This window comes from Ornithorhynchus anatinus, chromosome 1 (genome assembly GCF_004115215.2).
Source record: "Ornithorhynchus anatinus isolate Pmale09 chromosome 1, mOrnAna1.pri.v4, whole genome shotgun sequence".
NCBI lineage: Eukaryota > Metazoa > Chordata > Mammalia > Monotremata > Ornithorhynchidae > Ornithorhynchus > Ornithorhynchus anatinus.
In genome coordinates, this window is record NC_041728.1 from 114,279,161 (window position 1) to 114,302,697 (window position 23,537).

Genomic DNA, 23,537 nt, shown 5'->3' on the forward strand with positions numbered 1-23,537 from the left:
TATAATGGGGATCGAGACTGTAAGCCCCACATGGGACAGAGACTGTGTCCAACCTGATTTGCTTGCATCCACCACAGCGCTTACTACAGGGCCTGATGCATAGTAAGTGCTTAACAAATACCATAAAAAACAAAACAAAATGCTCTAAGCACTAGATCACACTGCCTCTTGAAGCGATGATCAAGTATTCTTTTTCACTCATTTGAGACTTCCTAGAATATTAAAACTGCCCAGCTGATTATTCATCATTTTCAGGAAGAGAAGGATATTCATTCATTCAATTGTATTTGAGTGCTTACTATGTGCAAAGCACTGTACTAAATGCTTGGGAGAATACAGTATAACAACAAACAGACACATTCCCTTTCCACAATGAGATTACAGTCTAGTGGGATATGATAATAGTAGTTACAGTGCAGCATTTCAGTTTAGAGCAAATAATCCAGGGGATTCTGGGAGCTTTGTGGCAATTCCATGTTTGAGGCTGAATCACCCAAACCGGAACCTAACTTCTGGCAGCTAAAAATGGCTCAGACTTTTAGAAATAGAAAGTCAGGTTATGTGTGTATTGCTTCCCACATTTCCAAATTTGTTTCTTTTTCAAAGTACCTGAACTTTTCACAGCTCGGATTTTTGTGAAACCTCACAGCAGACTTCAAGTTTTTCCTCAGGGTTTGATTTTATAAGTAAAGTCAGGTTCCTAGGATAGATGCCATAAGCTAAAACATGGAGTATAGGAGAGAGAATGTAGAAAAGAAGAATTTACTACTTATGAGTCTTTATATCCTTTCCCCACTGAGTTTAGAACTAAAGGAAAAATAGTCATGAGATTTTGAGTGTTCCCCACTACCCTGTCTCTGATTGGTTATTTAGGCTCTGGGCTCTGTAATGAACACACTGGGTGGAGAAAAGAGGGTGGATTTGAATGTCTTCCCCTGAATATTGGGAGGATGCTAGTTAACGAGGGCCAATCCCACGGTCATCTGAATTCCCCTCCCAGATCAGAAGATCATGATACCAATTAGTCCAGTGTGGCCTAATAGAACATGGACTTGGGAGTCAGAAGGTCCTGGGTTCTAATCCTGACTCTGCTGCATGTCTGCTGTATGACCTTGGACAAGTCACTTCACTTCACTGTGCCTCAATTACCTCATCTGTAAAATAGGAATTAAAACTCTAAGCCCTATGTCAGACAGGGACTGTGTCCAATCTGATTAACTTGAATCTCCCCCAGTGCTTAGTACAATTCCTGGCACACAATAAGCACTTAACAAACACCATTATTATTATTATTAGATGTTTTCTCTTCTGTACAACAGCCTGTTTGTGGTTATCCTCAGTTCTGCACAAACACTTGCTTTCACTCTTCACTTTGGCTAGAACACTGTTTGTGAGTCAGGTAGTGTTTATCTGGCAATACTTATCTTTTAGACTGTGAGCCCATTGTTGGGCAGGGATTGTCTCTATCTGTTGCCAAATTGTACATTCCAATAAATACAATTGAGTGAATGAATACAAAGCTGTTTGGATACAACATGCTGCAGTGTCAAAGAAATGGTTTGTGGCCATGCACTAAATAATAATAATGTTGGTATTTGTTAAGTGCTTACTATGTGCAGAGCACTGTTCTAAGCGCTGGGATAGATACAGGATAATCAGGTTGTCCCACGTGAGGCTCACAGTTAATCCCCATTTGACAGATGAGGTAACTGAGGCACAGAGAAGTTAAGTGACTTGCCCACAGTCACACAGCTGACAAGTGGCAGAGCTGGGATTTGAACTCATGACCTCTGACTCCCAAGCCCAGGCTCTTTCCACTAAGCCACACTGCTTCACTCAAGGCCTGACAAGGCAACACAACAGTTTCAAAGAGGAGTGATGTAGGAGAACTAGGTGTATTTCTTTTTCTCCCCTAAAGTGATTCTCTTTGCACATGAACATTCTCCATCCTCTCTTCCAAATGGGGCATCTACTGCAATCCCCTATATAAACTGTAAGTTTTCTGTGGGTAGGGAATGCATCTACCAAGTGTAATATTCTACCCTCCCAAGTGCTTAATATAGTGCTCTGCCCACAGTAAGTTCTCAATAAATACGAATGACTGATTGACAAGCAGGGTGGCCCAGTGAATATAGCAACGGACCTGGAAGTCATAAGGATCTGGGTTCTAATCTTGGTTCTGCCATTTGTCCTCCATGTGACCTTTCATAAATCATTTAACTTCTCTGTGCCTCAGTTATCTCATCTGTAAAATGTGGGTTAAGACCGCGAGCCCCATGTAGCTTGGTGGAAAGAACCCGCACTTGGGAGCCTAAGGTCGTGGGTTCTAATCCCAACTCTGCCACTTGTCTGCTGTGTGACCTTGTGCAAGTCACTTAACTTCTCTTTGCTTCAGTTACCTCATCTGTAAAATGAGGATTAAGACTGTGAACCCCACATGGGATAACCTGATTACCTTGTATCTACCCCAGTGCTTAGAATAGTGCTTGGAACCTAGTAAGCACTTAACAACTACCATCATTATTATTATAATTATTATTATCATTATATGGAGTGGGTCTAACCTAATTAACTTGGTAGTATAGTGCCTGGCACATAGTAAATACTTAACAAATACCATTTAAAAAATTAGAAACTAAGCAAACACCTTGTTAGCCAGAAGGGGTAGTTTGGATCTTGCAAAAGTTGTTACAATCAGCAGTGCATAGTCAAAGGTGGAGTTATTCAAGGTCTCCTCTAACAGTCGGCATTGAAAAACTTTTCAGCACCCTTACACCATCACATATTTTATTTATGCAACTTTTTTGTAGCTGTAATATTTTTAAATCTCTTTGCCTTTCTCTCTTTTGAAGTGCATTAGTTACTATGGGAACAATGATGTTATTAGAATGGGGAATTTGGTGAAATACACAATTGCAGTTTGAAGTTAGGTTATATCGAGGTTGGAAAAGTGAAAGCTATTGTGTGGGAACCAGGGAGGTGACAGTATGTGACAGTTAATATGACCACAATCATATGGTAAGTTCTTTATCAATAGTAGGAGACAGGGACATTGAACTTTAACAAAGACAACAGGTTTATCTTTTTTTTCTGGAAAAAAAAAACATATTTCAGCTAAGGATTAAGCACAGCATGGGCGTTAAATCATAGCATTTCTATGAAAGTGCCAGAAATGAAATTTTGGAAATAAATCAAATTTTCTCTATTTGCATTTCAAAATCCCCCACTAAAGGTGGCAAATCATCTGCAAAAAAGAGCAAAGCTATATGATCATTTGAATGGCCAAGTTTGATTGCCTAAAAACGGCTGATTTTAGCTTCTTTTCAGGAAAGATGCTTTTTGAGCGTGGTGGTAAAAGGGGTCTCTTTACTCCCAGTAATAGACTTTAGGAAAGAAACTACATGACGGTTGTTCTGGAACCTGCTGCCTACCACAACATGTAAGGAAGTGTAGTGTGTGAGAAGCATCGTGGCCTAATGGAAAGAGCACAGGCTTGGGAGTCAGAAGAACTGGGTTAAATCCCAGGTCCGTCACCTGTGGTGTGTGACCTTGAGCAAATCACTTGGCTTCTCTGTGTGCCTCAGTTGCCTCACCTGTAAAATGGGGAGTAGGGCTGTTAGCCCCATGTGGGCTATGGACAGTGTCCAACCTGATGGTCTGGTATCTACCGCAGTGCTTAGTACAGTGCCTGGCACATAGGAAGCACTTAACAAATACCATTTTAAAAATATAGCCAAAAGAAAGGTTTACTCACTCCCAAATTGAGACAAGTAGAGATCCCAGGAGGAACATCTTTGGTATAATAATAATAATAATGATGATGATGGTATTTGTTAAGCACTTACTATGTGCCAACATTCCTGACCTGAAGGAGAGGAGTTTAAGCAGAGGAACAATTTGCTAGTAAAATAATGAATCAATCAATCAATCCATCCGATGTGTTGAGCACTTAATGAGCGCACAGCTCATTAAGAGCTTTGGTTATAGTTCATTCATTTATTCTTTCAGTCATATTTATTTCACACTTACTGGGTGCAAAGGACTGTGATAAGTGCTTGTGAGAGTACAATACAACAATAAACGAAGTAAAGCAGAGTGGGGAGGCTTTCTAGGCAGCAGGAATGTCATGAGATGGAAAATAGATAATGGAGGAGGGTTAGCAGTTTCTCAAATTAGGAGCCCCTTGTGGGACAGGGACTGTGTCCAACTTCACTATCTTGTAGCTACTCCAGTGCTTAGGACAGTGATTACCGTATAGTACTAGTTCATTGTGGGCAGGGAATGTGTCTGTTTATTGTTATACTGTACTTTCCCAAGTGCTTAATGCAGTGTTCTGCACACAGTAAGTGCTCAATAAATATGACTGACTGACAACAAAGAGAAACAGATGTGGTTTAGTGGAAGGAACATGGGCTTGGGAGTCAGAGGTTGTGGGTTCTAATCCCGGCTATGCCACTTGTCTGCTGGGTGACCTTGGGCAAGTCACTTAACTTCTCTGTGCCTCAGTTACCTCATCTGTAAAAATGGGCATTAAAAAATGTGAGCCCCAAGTGGGTCAATCTGATTACCCTGTATCTACCCCAGTGCTTAGAATAGTGCTCCGCACATAGTAAACGCTTAACAAATACCATAATTATTATTACTAGGATGTGAGAGAGGACTACAGCAAGAAGAAAACACATTCTTGCCCTTAGAGAGACCTGGGCAGGACAGCAGCTCCCATCCAGAGGCCCACATGAGAATTTTCCCTGAGCAGTGGCCCCTGAAATTGGCAGGTCCCAAGCAAGAGAGGCAGGGTCCTTTGGCAATTTCCTTGTGGACTATATTGCACTAACAACCCTAGCTCCATGACCACTGTGCCCAAATACAGCATGACCTCACTGACCCCTGACAGTCATCAATCTCATCTACCCTGCCTCTGACCCTTTGCTCTGTAGCCTGAAACTCCCGCCCCCTTCACAGCCAATAGACCACTGCTCTACGCACTTTCAAAACCTTCCTCAAAATCACAACTCTTTCAAGAGGACTTCCCTAAGTCCTCATTTCCCCCCATCTGCCCTCTCCTCTGCATCAGCTAAGCACTTGGCTGTATACTCCTTAAACACTTTGATAATCACCCCGGCCCAGTATGTTTATGAGCATTTATGTTCATCTCCTTATACTCTATTTCCCCTACTGTAACTTATTTTAATGTTTTTCTCCCCAGGTAGACTTTAAGCTCCTTGTCGGCAGGGGTAACGTTGACTAACTCTGTTGGGTTGTGCTTTCCCAAGGTCTTGGTACAGTGCTCTGAACTCAATACTATTGATTGATAGAGCCAAGCCTGCCCTTCTCCTTGCTGCTGATCAGAGGGTTACATGCTGGCTTCAGGAGCAAATTTAGGGGGGGTTTGGGTGGACTTTGGGGGAGCTCTGCCAACTTAAGTCAGAATTATTTGCTTCCCCTTAGACTGGGCCTGGAGAATCAATTTCTCCACTTGCACCGTTTTTCTGTTTTTAAAACTTCAAAATCAGAGTACCTGTTTTGTAAGCAGCATGACATAGTGGATAGGGCATGGACCTGGGAATCATAAGGTCATGAATCTAATCTCGGCTTTGCCATTAATCTGCTATGTGACTTGGGGCTTCACTTCACTTCTCTGGGCCTCAGTTACTTCATCTGCAAAATTGGGATTAAGACTGTGAGTCCCGTGTGGGACAGGGACTGTGTCCAACCCAATTTGCTTGTAACTATCCCAGTGCTTAGAACAGTGCCTGGCACCATAGTAAGCACTTAACAAATATCATAATTATTATTATCATTAGGGGAGGGTATGATATTTAAGGGTTGAAAGGCATTTGGATAAAGACAGCATTTTGCTGGTGCTACTATACTTCTTTGAATGAGTTTACTTTTCATTCTTTTTTTCTATGTAGGCAAATGGCAGCGGAGAACAGTACAGGGTATTCCTTCTTCATCAACTCTACTTACCCTTATTTTGGAGCCCAGAATCCCAGAATTCAGTAGTAATGGAGTTGAAGAGTAACATTTCAAAGCTGGCAGTTTGAGCCATACCAGAGGAGAAAGCAATCCATCCCACTGAAAAAGCCCTAAAAACAAATTGCAACTTAGCAACCGGCCTGAACAAATTAAAATAGTATTAAACATGTTGGTTGCATATTCCTCAGAAAATATTGAATGATGCTAAATTATCATAGCATCAACATCATGCTACTGAAGCTCATTTGATAGTTAAATATTGTAGATTAGATCAGATTAGTGGGACCATTAAGCAAATTCTCAATAATATCAGTCTCTGTGAGAAATGATTTTATACTGTTTGTGTTTTATTTATTAATAGATGTATTTACCAATTTTTGGATTAAGATAGAATGGACCTAATCCAAGTCATTGAAAGATGCTTTCTGGTATGTGGGATCCTAATCACCATGGTATCCAAAGAGCAAAAGAGGTAATAATAATAATAATAATGATGCTGTTAAACAATTACTATTTTTTATGATATTTATTAAGTATTTACTATGCACCAGGCACTGTACCAAGAGCTGGATTAGATACAAAATAATCCTGTTAGACTCAGTCCATGTCCTACATGGGGCTCACAGTCCTAGTCTGCACTAGGACGAGGTAACTGAAGCACAGACAAGTGAAGTGATTTGTCCAAGGTCACAAAGCAGGCCAGTGGCAGATTTGGAATTCAAACCCAAGTCCTACCAGGCCTGTATGCTTTCCACTAGGCCACACACTTCTCCAAGCACTGTACTAAGAGCTGGGGAAGATACAAGATCCTCAGGTCAGACACAGAACCTGTCTCACATGAGGCTTATAGTCTAAGGAGGAGGGAGAACAGGTACTTCATCCACATTTTAAAGATGAGGAAACTGAGGCACATAATGACTTTTGGTATTTGTTAAGCACTTACTACATGCCTGGCACTGAACTAAGCACTGGGGTAGATACAGGATAATTGGTTGGATGCAGTCCCTGTTCCACACAGGACTTAAAGTCTTAATTCCGATTTTACTGATGAGGTTACTGAGACACAGAAAAGTTAAGCAACTTGCCAGATGTCACACAGCAGATGAGTGAAGGAGCTGGAATTAGAACCCATGTCCTCTGACTCCCAGGTCCATGCTCTTTCCACTATGCCATGCTGAAGTGTTAAGTGAGTTACTCAAAGTCACACGTCATACAAGTGGCAAAACCAGGATTAGAGCCAGATCACCTGACTGAATCAATCATTTACATTTATTGAGCACTCAATAAATGCACACTTACAGTGTGTATAGCACTGTGCTAAGCACTTGGGGTAATACTATATAATAGAGTTGGTCAACATGCTCCCTGCTCACAAGGACCCTTTCTACTAGGCCAAACTGCTTCTCACTAAAATAAAACCAAAGCAATAGGAACAATTTCCTCTTTATTCACCCACGTTAGTTTGAGTAATAAGAATCAAAGAGATTTCCTTGGGGCAAACATTACAGATTACTGGTGAGGAAATTGTGTTGAGAGCCCAAATGAGGACAGGGAATGACAAGCAAGCATTAAAATTCCCCCTCAAGTAGTTCAGCACATTCCAAATCAATCAATGGTATTTGAGTGCTTACTATGTGCAGAGCACTGTACTAACACATGGGAAAGTATAGTACAACAGAATTAGCCGGCAAGTTCCCTGCCCATAACGAGCTTACAGGCTAGAGGAGGAGAGAGAAACTAAATAAATTATACTCTAAAATTTAAGGATATACACGTAAATGCTGTGGGGTTAAGGGTGGGGTGAATATCAAATGCCCAAAGGTCACAAATCCAATTGCGTTGATGTCTCAGAAGGGAGAGAAAGAGTCAAGGAAAAGAGGGCTTAATCAGGAAAGGTCTTTGGGAGGATATGTGATGTTAATAATGCTTGGAAGGTGGGGGGAGTGGTGGTTTGGTGTATATAGAGGGGGAGGGTATTCTTGGCCAGAGGGAAGTTGTTGAAAAAGGGTCAGTGGCAAGATAGACAATATCAGGGCACGGTGACTAAGCTGGCGGGAGAGGAGCGGAGTGTGAGGGCTGGGCTGTAGTTGGGGACCACTGAGGTATGGTATGATGTGGTGAGCTGATTGAGTGCTTTAAAGCAGATGATAAGGAGTTTCTGTTTGATGCAGAAGTGAATGGGCAACTAATGGATATTCTTTAGGAGTGGGGAAACATGGACTGATTTTTTTTTTTTTTAAGAAAAATGATCCGTGCAGCAGAGTAAAGTATGGTCTGGAGTGGGAAGTGAGAACTAGAGACCTTGGTTCCTTTTTACCCCTCTCTATATCATGTGGCAAGGGATGGGGGTTGGAGCAATAGCATTCCTCCTATTTCTCAGATGAAAATTGAGACATAAAATAGTCAAATGGTTTTCTCAAAGTCCAAGAGCTGATTCAGAACCATGTCAAAATGGAGAACTCCTGATTCCTGGGAGCAAACTTCCTTCACACTGCTACCTACTTGGTACTGATAAGATGACTATATTTCAGGGTTTTAAAAAAAAAAAAAAACCCAAAACATTTCACAACTGGAGGGTAACTGGTAAAGAAGGAGCCAGCACTAAATGAGAAAATGTAAAAAGTGCTTAGATAGCTAAGAGAGGGCTAATTAAGCTCTATTTTTACTAATTATCTTTATGCTTCCAATTTGAGTTAAGTTGATGAAGGAGAACTTCAAAGAGCAATTTAGAAGTTATTATAGTGTAATGCATGTGAAAAAATAATCCTGGTAGACAGCATTAGACATGGCCCCTCTAGCCTGTAAGCTTGTTGCGGGCAGGGAATGTCACTGTTTATTGTTGTAATATACTTTCCCAAGTGCTTAGTACAGAGCTGTGCAGTAAGCACTCAATAAATATGACTGAATGAATGAATGAAAGTTGATTTTTGATTTCACCAAAAGGTAGGGCAGAGTAATGAGTGTGGCTCAGTGGAAAGAGCACGGGCTTTGGAGTCAGAGGTCATGAGTTCGAATCCCGGCTCGGCCACTTGCCAGCTGTGTGACTGTGGGCGAGTCACTTCACTTCTCGGTGCCTCAGTTACCTCATCTGTAAAATGGGGATGAAGACTGTGAGCCCCACGTGGGACAACCTGATTCCCCTGTGTCTACCCCAGCGCTTAGAACAGTGCTCGGCACATAGTAAGCGCTTAACAAATACCGACATTATTATTATTAATGGATGGGTCCAGGACCCAGGAACCATGAGATATGATTTTCTCTTTTTTCAATTGTATTTGTTAAGCACTTATATCCCAAGCACTGTACTGAGTGCTGGGGTGAATCCAAGCAGACAGTCCCTGTCCCACATGGGGCTCATACTCATGATTCCCATTTTACATATGAGGTAACTGATGCACAGATAAGTTAAGCGACTTGCCCATGGTCACACAGAAGACATATGGTGGAGATGGGATTAGAAACTAGGTCCTCCAACTCCCAGGCTAATGCTCTTTCTGCTAGGTGCCACTGCTTCTCGTTTCTTTCTGGCTGTGCTGTGATTTTGTGGAATCTGATGGGTTACCCAACCTATTTTCCAAAAAACAATTAGAACTGTGTAGAACTCAGAGTGTTGGTAGAGATTCTAGAATGAAGAGTAGAAGGTGTTGTAGCCTTAAAGGGATCCTGAGCCTTCATTCAGAGATGAGGCTGAACAAAACCCGAGGATGTAAAGTCTCGGTCGGTTTAGGCAATTATTGATGTTACAGTGTCGCTAACAACAACAATAATAATGATAATAATAATTGTGACATGTATCTTGCTGTTCTAAATACTGGGGTAGATACAAGATAATTGGGTTTGACACAGTCCCTGTACCACACAGGACTCACAGTCTTAATCCCTGGGATTAGACAGATGCAAGATTAGAGTCTAGGTCCTTCTGACTCCCAAGCCCATGCTTTGTCCACTAGGTCATGTTCCCTCACAGGGCAAATTCTGGCTCATACTGCCCTTTGACTCTAGAAAGTGGTATCACCAGTGCCTGTGGAGTGGAAGGATGAGGGTCATTGTCCAGTGAGTGCTTTGTGTTCAATGGATTGGCAGAAGGAGAATTGGGGTGAAATTTTTATTACATTGTCATTGGAACAGGCTATTGTTGTCACAGCATTGTTACAGAGCTGCAAGGCATGGAAATCATATAGATGGCATATAAAACAACTCAACCAGTTCCATCTCTTCAGTCTGAGCCAGAGCGCCAGCATAAATGCCAAGATCTCATCCCTGTTGCCAACACTGAAGCACTGAGGGCACTGAGATGACTATATCATTGTCTGGTCATCTGATCAATCAGCTGTATTCATTGTATAATTTCTGTATGTAATAATAATAATAATGATAGTAATGTTGGTATTTGTTAAGCACTTACTATGTGCCAAGCACTGTTCTAAGCTCTGGGGGAGATACAAGGTAGTCAGGTTGTCCTATGTGGGGGTCACAGTCTTCATCCCCGTTTTACAGATGAGATAACTGAGGCACAGAGAAGTTAACTGATTTGCCCAAAGTCATACAGCTGATAAGTGGCAGAGTCAGGAGTAGAACCCATGACTTCTGACTCCCAAGCCCGTGCTCTTTCCACTAAACCACACTGCTTCTGATCAGTGGCTAAGTGCTTGGAGTAATGAAATAGAGTTGATGGGCATTATCCCTGTCCCTGAGGAGTTTGCAATCTGATATGAATGACTGCTCTAAGGTTTTCCAACATAATCTTTTCTGGAGAGCTCAACACTGGATCATGCGGTAGAGATATCCAGAGGCCGAGGAGCAAAGATGTATTGAAGTCTAATCTTCAGACATGCTCTATTGACCTCAGTGCTTGAGAACTGGCAACCCAAGATAACTTAATCTACCACTTTGTCCATTTTGGTGTCTCCCAACTCTGTTTATGGTACTCCAAGTCCTTAGTACAGTGCTCGGCACGCAGTAAGTGCTCAATAAATGGGATTGATACATTTGACAAATCAATCATTGATATTTATTGAGAAATTACTGTATTAAGGGCACTCTATTAAGCTTTTGGGAGAATACAATGCAAAGGAGTAGGAATCAATCAACCAATGGCATTTATTGAATGCTTACTGTTAGGTCATCTCAGAGGATAGGTATAATAGTTGTATTTTTTAAGCATTTACTATGTTCCAATCACTGTACTAAGTGCTGGGGTAGATAAAGGATATATGGTTGGACACAGTCCCTGTCCCACATGGAACTCACAGTCTAACTAGGAGGGAGAACAGGTATTAAATTCCCACCTTACAAGTGAGGAAGCTGAGGCACATAGAAGTAAAGTGACTTACCCAAAGCCTCTTAGCAGACAAGTGGTGGAGACAAGATTAGAACTCAGGTCCTCTGACTCCCATGCCCGTGTACTTTCCACCAGGCAGGCTACACTGCTTCCCTATAAATGATCCCTGTCCACAGGGGAGTTTACAGACTAGGGGCAGAAACATATTAAATTAGAGATAGATATGAATGTAAGCTCTGTGGGGGTAGGGGAGAAGAGAATAGTGAAGGAAAAATGTGCTTGGCAAAAGGCTGCTTCAAGCTCAATGGAGAAACAACCAATGCTGACCCTTCTGTTCACAGTCTGTGGTCAGTCATGTGCCTCACTTTTCGACCTCCTCGTGCGTCTCAAAATATACAGGAAGTGACAGGACCGAGGTTCATCCATTGCTTCTGATGGGTGTTTCCATCATTATGTCATTAAAAAGTTGTGTAGCCTAGTGGATAGTCAGTCAATCAATCATATTTACTGAGTACTTATTGTTTGCAGAGCAGCGTACTAAGTACTTGGGAGAGTACAATATAACAGACACATTCCTTGCCCACAGTGAACTTAGAGTCTATAGGGGAAGAAAGACATTAATATAAATATATAAATTATAGATATGTACATACGTGCTGTGGGGCTGTGAGTGGGGATGAATAAAGGGAGCAAGTCAGAGCGATGCAAAAAGGAGTTGAAGAAAAGAAAAAGAGGGCCTAATCAGGGAAGACCTCTTGGAGGTGTCCCTTCAATAACATTTTGAAGCAGGGGAGAGGAATTGTCTCTCAGATTCGAGGAGGGAGGGCATTTCAGGCCAAATATAGGATGTGGGGAGAAGCAGCGTGGCTCAGTGGAAAGAGCACGGGCTTTGGAGTCAGGGCTCATGAGTTCGAATCCCAGCTCTGCCACTTGGCTGTGTGACTGTGGGCAAGTCACTTAACTTCTCTGTGCCTCAGTTCCCTCATCTGTAAAATGGGGATTAAGACTGTGAGCCCCACGTGGGACAACCTGATTCCCCTATGTCTACCCCAGTGCTTAGAACAGTGCTCTGCACATAGTAAGCGCTTAACAAATACCAACATTATTATTATTATTATTAGGTCAGCGGTGAGATTGACAAGATCAAGGTACAGTGAGAAGGTTAGTACTAGAGGAATGAAGTGCACAGGTTGGGTTGTAGTAGGAGAGAGGCAAGGTGAGGTAGGAGGGGGCAAGATGATTTGAGTTCTTTAAAGTCAATGGTGAAGAATTTCTGTTTGATGCGGAGGTGGATGGGAAATGACTGGAAGTTCTTGAGTGGGCAAACATGTAGAGCATTTTGTAGAAAAATGATCTGGGCAGCAGAATGAAGTATGGACAAAAGTCGGGGGAGAAACAGGAGGTTGGAAGGTCAGAAAGGAGGCTGATAGTAATCAAGGAAAATCGTGAATGAGATTGGAAGTCAGAAGGTTCCTTCACTCGTGTTGAGTGATCTTGGGCAAGTCACTTCAATTCTCTGACCTCAATTCCCTTATCTGTAAAATGGAGAGTAAGACTGTGAATCCCATGTGGGATCCCAAGTGTAATTATCTTATACCCTTGTATCTACTCAAGTACCTGGTATAATGCCTGGCACATAGTAAGTGCTTAACAGACATCATTTAAAAAAAGAACAAAAAAAGCCCTCATTTCTAGATCTGAAAGAAACAGTTCTCATGGCTCAGTGGAAAGAGCCTGGGCTTCGGAGTCAGAGGTCATAGGTTCGACTCCCGGCTCTGCCACTTGTCAGCTGTGTGACTGTGGACATTCACTTAACTTCTCTGTGCCTCAGTTACCTCATCTGTAAAATGGGGATTAACTGTGAGCCTCACGTGGGACAACCCGATTACCCTGTATCTACCCCAGCGCTTAGAACAGTGTTCTACACATAGTAAGCGCTTAACAAATACCAACATTATTAGTTCTCTTCCATGGTCCCTTAGAGACCAACTGTATTGTTTAAATAAGAACCCTTATTGTGGGGCAGCATGGCCTAGTGGATAGAGCACATGTCTGAATGTCCAAAGGATGTGGGTTCTAATCCAGGCTCTCCTGCATGCCTACTGCATAACCATGGAGAAGTCATTTCACATCTCTGTGCCTCAGTTACTTCGTCTATAAAATGGGGATTAAGACTGTGAGCCCCTCGTGGGACAAGGATTGTGTCCAACTCGATTTTGCTCATCTCCACCCCACTATGCTTAATACACATGGTAAGGTTTAACAAATACCACAATTATTATCTCAAACCTTACTCCATGGATGTGTCTACACTACCATATGGATAGTATTTAAATTCCTCATTGTTGAAACTAGTCCTTGAGTAAGAGCAGTTATTATTTTCTGTGGCATGAAATTTTGAAAAACTCAGAATGAAGTTCTATTCAGGTTTTAGGGAGATATTCTCAAAAGCTTTATGAAAAGAACTCTGGTCTAGTAATCAGTGGTATTTAGTGAGTGCTTACCGTGGGCAGAGGACCATACTAAGGGCTTGGGAAAATAATAATAAATGTAGTATTCGTTAATCTCTTACTATGTGCCAGGCATTGTACTAAGCACTGGGGTAAGTACAAGATAATCAGGCTGGACACAGTCCCTGTCCCACATGGGACTCATGGTCTTAATCCCCATTTTACAGATGAGGCAGATGAGGCACAAAGAAGCAGAGTGACTTGCCCAAGGTCACACAGCAGACAAATGGTAGAGCCAGGATTAGAACGCAGGTCCTCTGACTCCCAGGTCTGTGCTCATTCCACTAGGCCACGCTGGCACATTCCCTTCCTACAACAAGTTTACAGGGTAGAGAGGGAGATAGATATTGATACAAAGAAATAATTTATAATACATATATAAAAGATATATATAATAGGATATTATATATATTGTAATATATAATATATATCTTTTTATATGTATTATACATTATTTCTTTGTATGATATATAAGATATTGATACAAAGAAATAATTTATAATACATATGTAAAAGATATATGTGTGTATATATGTGTGTGTGTGTGTGTATATATATATATATAGGGAGGGTCACTCTGGATATAAAATATTCCCTGTCTGCGAATCAAACTTGAAACATGATAATGAGAGTGTCAAAACCTATCCACATTAGATTGGCAAAGCTCTCTAAGTGAGTTTTCTGGGATGATGGTGTATTCGATGGAGTCAGACTTGAGAGTGTCCCCAGTCACCCTCAGTGAAAATCAGGATCTATCCGGTGCCACCAGCCTTAGAGAAGCCCCCCCAGGGACCTGGCAGCTGGCGTCAGAATACAGTTCTGATCCACTGGGAGATTCTTCCGACTTAGCAGTTTCTGAACATAAGCTGAAGCCTTGGAGACAGTCATCTGGGAACTGTTGTATGCTGATTACTGCACTCTTGAGTCACATAAATAACAAGATATGTAGAATATTGGGAATCACTTTTCAGAGTCAGCATAATGTTCCAGGCTGACAACTCAAAAAATACTGAGGTCATGTATCAGTCTTTTCTTGGGGGTCCTATAACCTCCCAAGGATTTTTTTAATGGCCACCCAGAAAATAATGCTCTGACTGAATGATGTGCACCTAGGAACAGACAGCTCTTCTGTAATACATATTTTCATTGCAAGTTTTGGATTGAACACTACTGAATAATAATAATCTTGCTATATGTTAAGCACTGACTATGTGCCAGGAACTATATTAAACGTTGGGATGCATTCGAGCAAATCAAGTTGGACACAGTTTCTATTCCACATGGGGGTCTCACTCTTAAACCCCATAATATTAATAAAAATAATGATGGTATTTGTAAAACACTTACTATATGCCAGGCACTGTACTAAGTGCTGAGGTGGATATAAACAAATCGAGTTGGCCATAGTCCCTGTCCTGTATTGGGCTCACAGTCTCAATCCCATATTACAAATGAGGTAACTGAGGCCCAGACAAGTGAAATGGTTTGCCCAAGGTCATACATCAGACAAATGGTGGAGCCGGGATAAGAACCAGGTCCTTCTGACTCCCAGGCCTGGGATCTATTCACTAGACACGCTGCTTCTGGTAGGGAATATGTTTCCCACAGTGGGGGTCTTGGGCTAAAATGCCACCTTGCTGATCTTTTCACTGGTTTCACTTCTTCCTCCTTGTGTCTGGTTCCTTGCATGGCTTTTGCTCAAAAAGAGCCACTCGTTTCCTGATGAGAATACACCATGCTGAGCTATCCTTAGCCAGTGACTCTCAGTTTTCAAATGAGAGGCCACATTGTCTCAAGCTTTGTTTTACTATGGCCTTAAAACCTTTATTTGCCCTCTACTTTTGACTTCTCAATTTCATCTCTCTGTACAGCAGCTGTGAGGGTACCCTGCTGTCATTTCCTTCTCCTCACCTTTCCCATCCAACAAAGCTGTGTCTCAGTGATCATAGACAGCCTCAAGGCTAGGAGACTGACTACGGTCCAGAATGTCCTTGTTTGTGAACCCATGCTGCCATCTGCCAAACTAACTCTCTTCCCCTCTTCAAAGCCCTACTGAGAGCTCATCTCCTCCAAGAGGCCTTCCCAGACTGAGCCCTCCCTTTCCCTCCACCCGTCGTCCCCTTCCCATTCTCCCTATTTCGTCTCTCTGCTCTACTCCCTTCCCCTCCCCATAGCACTTGTGTATATTTCTATATATTATTACTCTACTTTATTAATGATGTGTATACACCTATGATTCTATTTATCTTGATGGCACTGATGCCTGACTACTTGTTTTGTTTTGTTATCTGTCTCCCCGTTTTAGACTGTGAGCCTCTTGTTGGGCAGGGGTTGTCTCTATCTGTTGCCGAATTGTACATTCCAAACACTTAGTACAGTGATCTGCGCACAGTAAGTGCTCAATAAATACGATTGAATGAATGAATGAACGAATGAATTTGATGTTGAGTCTGGTCTTTAAATATGCTCATGGAACTGCTCAAGGAGCTGGGTTTAGTGCCTGTGTGGGCTCCAGGTTGGACAGCACCAAAGCTGTAGACCTTTAGTTTGATCTAGATTCTGCTACTACACTGCCAACACACTCTGTTTGACAATCTCCCAAAGGACTTGTTGGTCTAAGTAGCATGGCTTAGTGGGTAAAGCTCGGGCCTGGGAGTCAGAAAGGCCTGGGTTCTAATTCCAGCTCTGTCACTTGTCTGCCATATGACCTGAGCAAGTCACTTCACTTCTCTGGGCTTCAGTTATCTCATCTGGAAAGTGGGGATTAGGACATGTAGGTCAGGAATTGTGTTCTACCTGATTAACTTGTATCTACCCCAGGTCTTAGAACCGAGTTTGCCACAGCACTTACTATTATTATTTCCTTGTCTTTCATTGCCTCTTTGGTCAGTGTGTTGCATAAGGAACATAATTTTGTGATAACATGTGGTTATGTGTTTCCAATATAAATTTTTGGTTGTGTGAATGGCTTCCCACGCTGTAACGCAGCATGGCCTAGTGGAAAGAACATGAGCCCGGGAGTCAGAGGATCTGATTTCTAATCCCAGCTCTCACAGTTGCCCGCTATATGACCTTGGGCAAATCACTTAACTTCTCTGTGCTTCAGTATCATCCTCTGTAAAATGGTGATTCAGAACCTCCTATTTAAACTGTGAACACCATGTGGGACAGGGACTGTGTCTGACCTGATTAACTTGTACCTACCACAGTGCCTATTCATTCATTCATTCATTCATTCATTCATTCATTCATTCATTCATTCATTCATTCATTCGTATTTACTGAGTCCTTACTGTGTGTAGAACTGAGTTTTCTTGGTAAAAATATAGAAGTGGCTTACCATTGCTTCCTTCCATGCAGTAAACTTGAGTCTCTGCCCTCAACTCTTTAATACCATTGCTGCACAGCTCAGGTGAGTTTTGACTTGCATCAGATTGCCTTCCACTCGCTAGCCACTGCCCAAGGTAGGAATGGCTAGGCCTCTGCTTGACTGTCCCTCCCATAGTCAAGCCTGGTAGAGGACTGGAAACTCTCCAGGTGCCACCCTGAGAGGGAGCCCAATCTTCTAGAAGAGGCGTAATGCTTGATTCCGAGGAATCCCAGAGAGAAAAAGATGCTGTTGAAATGTAGCAGCAATATGGACAGAAAGAAATATTCTGAAAGGATGGAAATGGTATGGAAATCCTCATTGAAATGTGTTAGTTGGATTGCAGATGGTGTAGATGATTTTAACTATCTGGAACTATTTCTTCCTTTATCTCTGTTGGTTTAAGTTTCTTACGTACATGGGAATTCAAGCAAAAGAGTTTTTGTAATAGCTTTGGAAATCAGTTCCCTAGAGGATGGCAAAAGTCTCAATATTGTGGGCACTCTTGACTTCTTGCATGAGAGATGTGTCAGTAAGGATTCTTTCTGTGATCCTGCAGAGATAGACTTCTTGCATGAGAGATGTGTCAGTAAGGATTCTTTCTGTGATCCTGCAGAGATAGCTGGGAGTTTCATGATTACTTTTATGATTCAGCCACAATGTTGCATCAGAAAATGTTCACTACATCCTGGGGCTTTTAACAGTCAAAACTCTTGGGCATGCTAATGGAGATTCTCCTCTTAAAGATCTGTCTGAATGAGCTTTACAAGCCTAGATCTTAATGAAATCTCTGGGTGCTTATTTAAGGTACTTAAGTTGCTTTACTGCATTGGCACATAAATTAATTTAGAAAATGTAGTATCGGTAGTTAACCTTGATGTTGTCTCTTTTGGATCACTGCTGAGTTCGCTGAATGATTTGAGCATAGCTTCCAGGCAGTGACTGGGTGGCAGGAGAGCTAGGCAGTAGAAGGGAAAGGAACCTGAGTAGGAGCAAGCAGGGGAAAGGAGGAGGAAGGAGGAAGAAGAACAGTGGGGGAGAAGTGGATGGCAGATGAGCAGGACTGGTGCTTTCATATCTGAAGCCTTCAACACAGCTGTTTAGAGCAGAACAGTAGACCTGACCCCAGAGGAGATAATTCATTCAATCGTATATAATAATATTAATAAAAAGAAGAATCTAGCTATTGAGGGAGTAGGAGCAGGAACATCTGTGGAAGCAGGAACAGTGTGGAATGATGGGGTTGAGGAACAGAAAGTCCTTTACTTTTCTCGGGCATTTGTCATCGTCATCATCATAACCAGTGGTATTTGAGTACTTACCATGTACAGAGCAATCAGTGACACGTATTGAGTGCTTACTATGGGCAGAGCACTGTAATGAGAGTTTGGGGAAGCAGCATGGCCTAATGGACAGAGCATGGGCCTGGAAGTCAGAAGGACCTAGGTTCTAATCCCAGATTTGTAATTTGTCTGCTGTGTGACCTAGGGCAAGTCACTTCGCTTCTCTGGGCCTCAGTTACCTCATCCGGAAAATGGGGATTGTGAGTGTGAGGCTTACGTGGGATAGGAACTGTGTCCAACCTGATTAGCTTATATCTATCTCAGTGCTTAGAACAGTGCTTGGCATATAGTTAGCACTTAACAGTACCATTATTGTGCTATTACAATACAACAGAGTTGGCAGATACATTCCATGCCCACAACAAGCTTGCAGTCTAGAAAAATTTTTTTGTTTAGTTTTTTTTTTTTTTTTGAAGTGCTTATCATGGGCCTGGCACTGTTCTAAGCACTGGGGTAGGTACAAGATAATTAGGTTGGACACAGTCGCTGTCCCACATGGGGGTCACAGTCTTAATCCCATTTTGCAGAGGAGATAACTGAGGCCCAGAGAAGTAAAGTGACTTGCCCAAGGTCACAGAGCAGACAAGTGGCAGAGCCGGGATTAGAATCAGGTCCTTCTGACTCCCAGGCCCATATACTCTCTCCACATGGCCAAACTGCTTTGAACTGACTTGCCATGGCTTTCTGCTTGCAGAATGACATGCCGGATGGAAATAAAGCTTTGTGAGCTACTGAGAACAACACATTATTCATCACTATATTTATGCTGTCCGGACGGCCCAGTCCAGCCCTGAGTAGAAACCTGGCAGGAAAAGGGATAGAAGTAGGGATCGTCAACTGAGTAATTCAACTAGTGTGCTAGAGAAAAGGGGCCACGACAGATTTCTGCCAAGAACAGAATGAACCTGGAGTCTTTAACTGGCAGGAAATGCACCTGACCAGTTGAGTCAAAATGATGCTGTCACTGCAGAATTCTTCCGCCTATTAATTTCAGCTGGCATTTGAGATCTGAGAGCTGAAGACATTAATGAATTTCCACTGAATACACTTGCCCAAAGGAAAGGAGAGTTGAAGTCAAGGATGTTAAATAAGTGGCTGCCTTTCTTGGCCCATGTTTTATGCATGTTTCCTATCCCTAAGCAGAAGGAGATTTGCATAGTTAAAGGATGATAAGAACTAAAGAAAGCAAGTGTTTTAATTGGCATCAAAAGCCCACCCAAATTGGTGGTGTTTTTGATCATTATGGTGGTGATCTGAAACCTTGCCAGTGAACTGTGCTAAGGTCTGGGGTAAACCTACAGAAGCATTTTGGACTCAGTCCCTGTGTCACACAGAGCTCACGTCTTCAGAGGGAGGGAGAGCAGAGATCGCCTCACTACTCTCCTACTACAGTCCAACCTGCACACTTTGTTCCTCTGGTGCTAACCTTCTCACTGTACCTCAGTCTCAGCTATCTCTCCACCGACCTCCTGCCCACATCCTACCTCTGGCCTAGAATGTCCTCTCTTCATATCAGACAGATAGTTGCTTTCCCCCACTTCAAAGTCTGATTGAAAGCACATCTCCTCCAAGAAGCCTTCCCTGGCTGAGCACTCCTCTCCTCGTCTCCTACTCCCTTTTGTGCTGTCATAAGTGTTCCTTCATTCATCCTCCCTCCCTTCTCCATAGGACATATGTATATATCTGCAATTTTATTTATTTATCTATTTATTTATATTAATGTCTGTCTCCTGCTCTAGACTGTGAGCTCGTTGTAGTCAGAGAATGTGTCTAATGCTATAATGTACTCTTCCAAGTGCTTAGTATGGTACTTTGCCCACAGTAAAAGTTCAATAAATATGATTGAATTAATTAATGAAAAGAAGTTGAGGCTCAGAGAGGTTTTAGTCACTTGCCTAAGGTCATCCTGCTGGTTAGGGTGCTAATGCTAGCCTTTTCACTGTACCTCAATCTCGTCTATCTGTCTATCTCACCATTGACCTCTCGCCCATGTCCTGCCTCTGGCCTGCCCACGTCCTGCCTCCCTCATATCTGGCAGACAATTACTCTATCCGCTGCCCCCTTCAAAGCCTTACTGAAAGCAAACCTCCTCCAGGGCCCTCCTTTCCTCTTCTCCCTATCCCTTTTGTGTTGCTTTGACTTACTCCCTTTATTCATTCTCCCCACCCAGTCCCACAGCATTCATTCATTCAATCACATTTATTGAGCGCTTAATGTGTGCAGAGCAATGTACTAAGTGCTTGGAATGTACAATTTAGCAACAGATAGAGACAATCGCTGCCCAACAATGGGTTTCACAGTTTAAAAAGGGACCACTAATGTCCATATCTGTCATTTATTTATTTATATTCTTGTCCGTCTCCCTCGGTAGACTGTAAGCTCGTTATGGGGAGGGATTGTGTCTGTTGTTATATTATACTCTTCCAAGTGCTCTGTACACAGTAAGCGCTAGATAAATGCTATTGACTGACTGCCAGAGTTGGGGTTAGAACCCAAGTCTCTCGACTCCTATTCCCATTTGCTTTCCATTTGACCATGCTGCCTCCTCAGTTTTTTGATCCACCCATTTCTCAGATGCTTGATTTTACCAACTCTTAGTCCCCAAAGTAACTCTCAATAGGTGGGGAAGTCAGCTTCAGGCAATGGAAGCAAATTCTTTTCCTTATGAGTGTGGGGACAGGATGTTGGAAAGCATACGCCTATCCAGGCAGCAATTTTGGGGAGGTGATATGGAATTTCTGTGCCCAACTTTCCTAGGACAATTATCCTAATATCTCCAAATGAGTCATTCCCATGACAACAGCCCCCTTGGTGACATGAAAGAGACACCTCGGTTTCCAGTCTTCAGTGCGATACCAATCCCTCACAGAATGTGAATTTGTTAAAAATATTCTCTTCGAATTATTTTTAACAGACAAAAAGAATCCGGAAGCAGGAAGGGGCCGGAAGGTTGCAATGAAAGAACGGGTTGTGTAAATGAGTGGTTGGTTATTTTACATCTTTGTGGTACTTAATCATTAGCAGTCACACAGTACTAATGTTGCTGACTCCATTGGTTTTGGTGGGGGCGGGGGGGGGGGGCAGGAGCAACCCACACAGAGCCACCCTAGGCATCCTGTGTGTTAGGTGAGGAAGAAGAGTCCCCTCATCCCAAGCTTGGGCATAGGACCACCTGGCAGCAGCAGCAGCCTTGCACTAGAGAAGCAGTGTGGTCTAGTGGAAAGAGCACAGGCCTGAGAGTCAGAAAAACCTGAGTTCTAATCCTGGCTCTACCACATACCTGCTGTGTGACCTTGGACAAGCCACTTCACTTCTCTGGGCCTTATTTACCTCATCTGTAAAATGGAGATTCAAAACCAGATCTCCCTTCTAAGTAGACTGTGAGCCCTGTGTGGGACAGGGACTGTGTCTAACCTGATTACATTGTCTAACCTGCTACACTGTGATATTGTATTCTCCCAAGCACTTAGCACGGTGTGGTGCACATAGTAAGCTCTCAATAAATATGACTGACTGACCCCCTCCGGGCCTCACCTGGGGACATATTTTTCTCTAAGACAATTGCCAAGACTGAATAGTAGCTGCCCTACCTGAGTGGTAATAGGATAAAAATAAGTATTGGTATGGCCAAAGTCAGCCCCCAAATTACTGCAATCTATATCCACATCTTGAATTCTTCAGAGCACTTTTACCTTTCTAAAACCCTTCAACACCAGTTACCTCTTCTTACAAAATCCTTCTGAGGCAGGGAGATACCCATACAACCCCATTTTTCTAGAGAAATAACATGACCTAGTAGAAAGTGCAAGGGCCTGGGAGACAGCGGACCTGGATTCCAATCCCGGCTCCGCCACTTGTCTGCTGTTTGACCTTGGGCAAATCACTTCTGTAGGTCTGTTACCTAATCTGTAAAATGGGGATTAAGACTGAGACCCCCCATATGGGAAATGGACTCTGACCAACCCTATTATCCTGTTTTTACCCCAGCACTTAGTACAGGCCCTGGCACATAGAGCCTAACAACTAATAATAATAATAATGTTGGTATTTGTTAAGTGCTTACTATGTGCCAAGCACTGTTCTAAGCGCTGGGGTAGATATAGGGTAATCAGGTTGTCCCACGTAAGGCTCACAGTCTTAATCCCCATTTTCCAGATGAGGTAACTGAGGCATCAAGAAGTGAAGTGACTTACCCAAAGTCACACAGCTGACGGGTGATGGAGCCGGGATTAGAACCCATGACCTCTGACTCCTAAGCCCGGGCTCTTTCCACTGAGCCACGCTGCTACCACACACACACACACTCATGCACACACACGGGGACATCCTGGGGTGGTGGCCTAATGTGGTAGTGGGGGAACTGGACCCCAGTTTTCCCTACTCCCTGCCTGAGCTCCCTCTATCAATCATTCAGTCAGTGATATTTACTGAGTGCTTACTTTGTACAGAGCACTGTATTAAGTGCACACTGCCTCCCATGTTGAGTCATTCAATTGTATTGAGACTTACTACATGCAGACCACTGTACTAAGCGCTTAGTCCTATACTACTTAGCACTGTACTAATGTGGGGCCTCACTGATTGCTGAGATCCTGGAGTAGCCTCCCTCTTTCCCAGGGGAAAAAAGAGCTGTGCTCTGGGAAGAAGGCCAGAGCCAGGTCCTGAGTATTCTTCTTCCAGTATGTCAGAGATCATCAAAGATATATGGATCACAGAAGCCATGGGTGGAGCACACTCTGGGATGGAATGATGTCTCATGCACTCAGTAAGTCAGTCAGTCATATTTACTGAGCTCTTACTCTGTGCAGAGCACTATACTAAGCTCTTGGGAGAGTACCATGTAAAAGACACAAACCCTGCCCACAACAAGCTTACAGTCTAGAGGGGGAGGCAGATATTTATATAAACAAATCACAGATATGCACATAAATGCTGTGGGGCTGCTAGAGGAGATGAATGAAGGATGCAAGTCAAGGTGACACAGAAGGGAGTGGGAGAAAAGGAAAGGAGGGTGTAGTCAGGGAAGGCTACTGGGAGGAGCTGTGCCTTGAATAAGG

General features: G+C 42.8%; 1 protein-coding gene across 2 annotated transcripts in view; it reads left to right on the forward strand.

Moving 5' to 3' along the window:
- The window catches only part of KCNAB1 (potassium voltage-gated channel subfamily A member regulatory beta subunit 1), a 445,065-nt gene that overhangs the window by 147,439 nt on the left and 274,089 nt on the right, over window positions 1–23,537 (forward strand). The window lies entirely within an intron of this gene.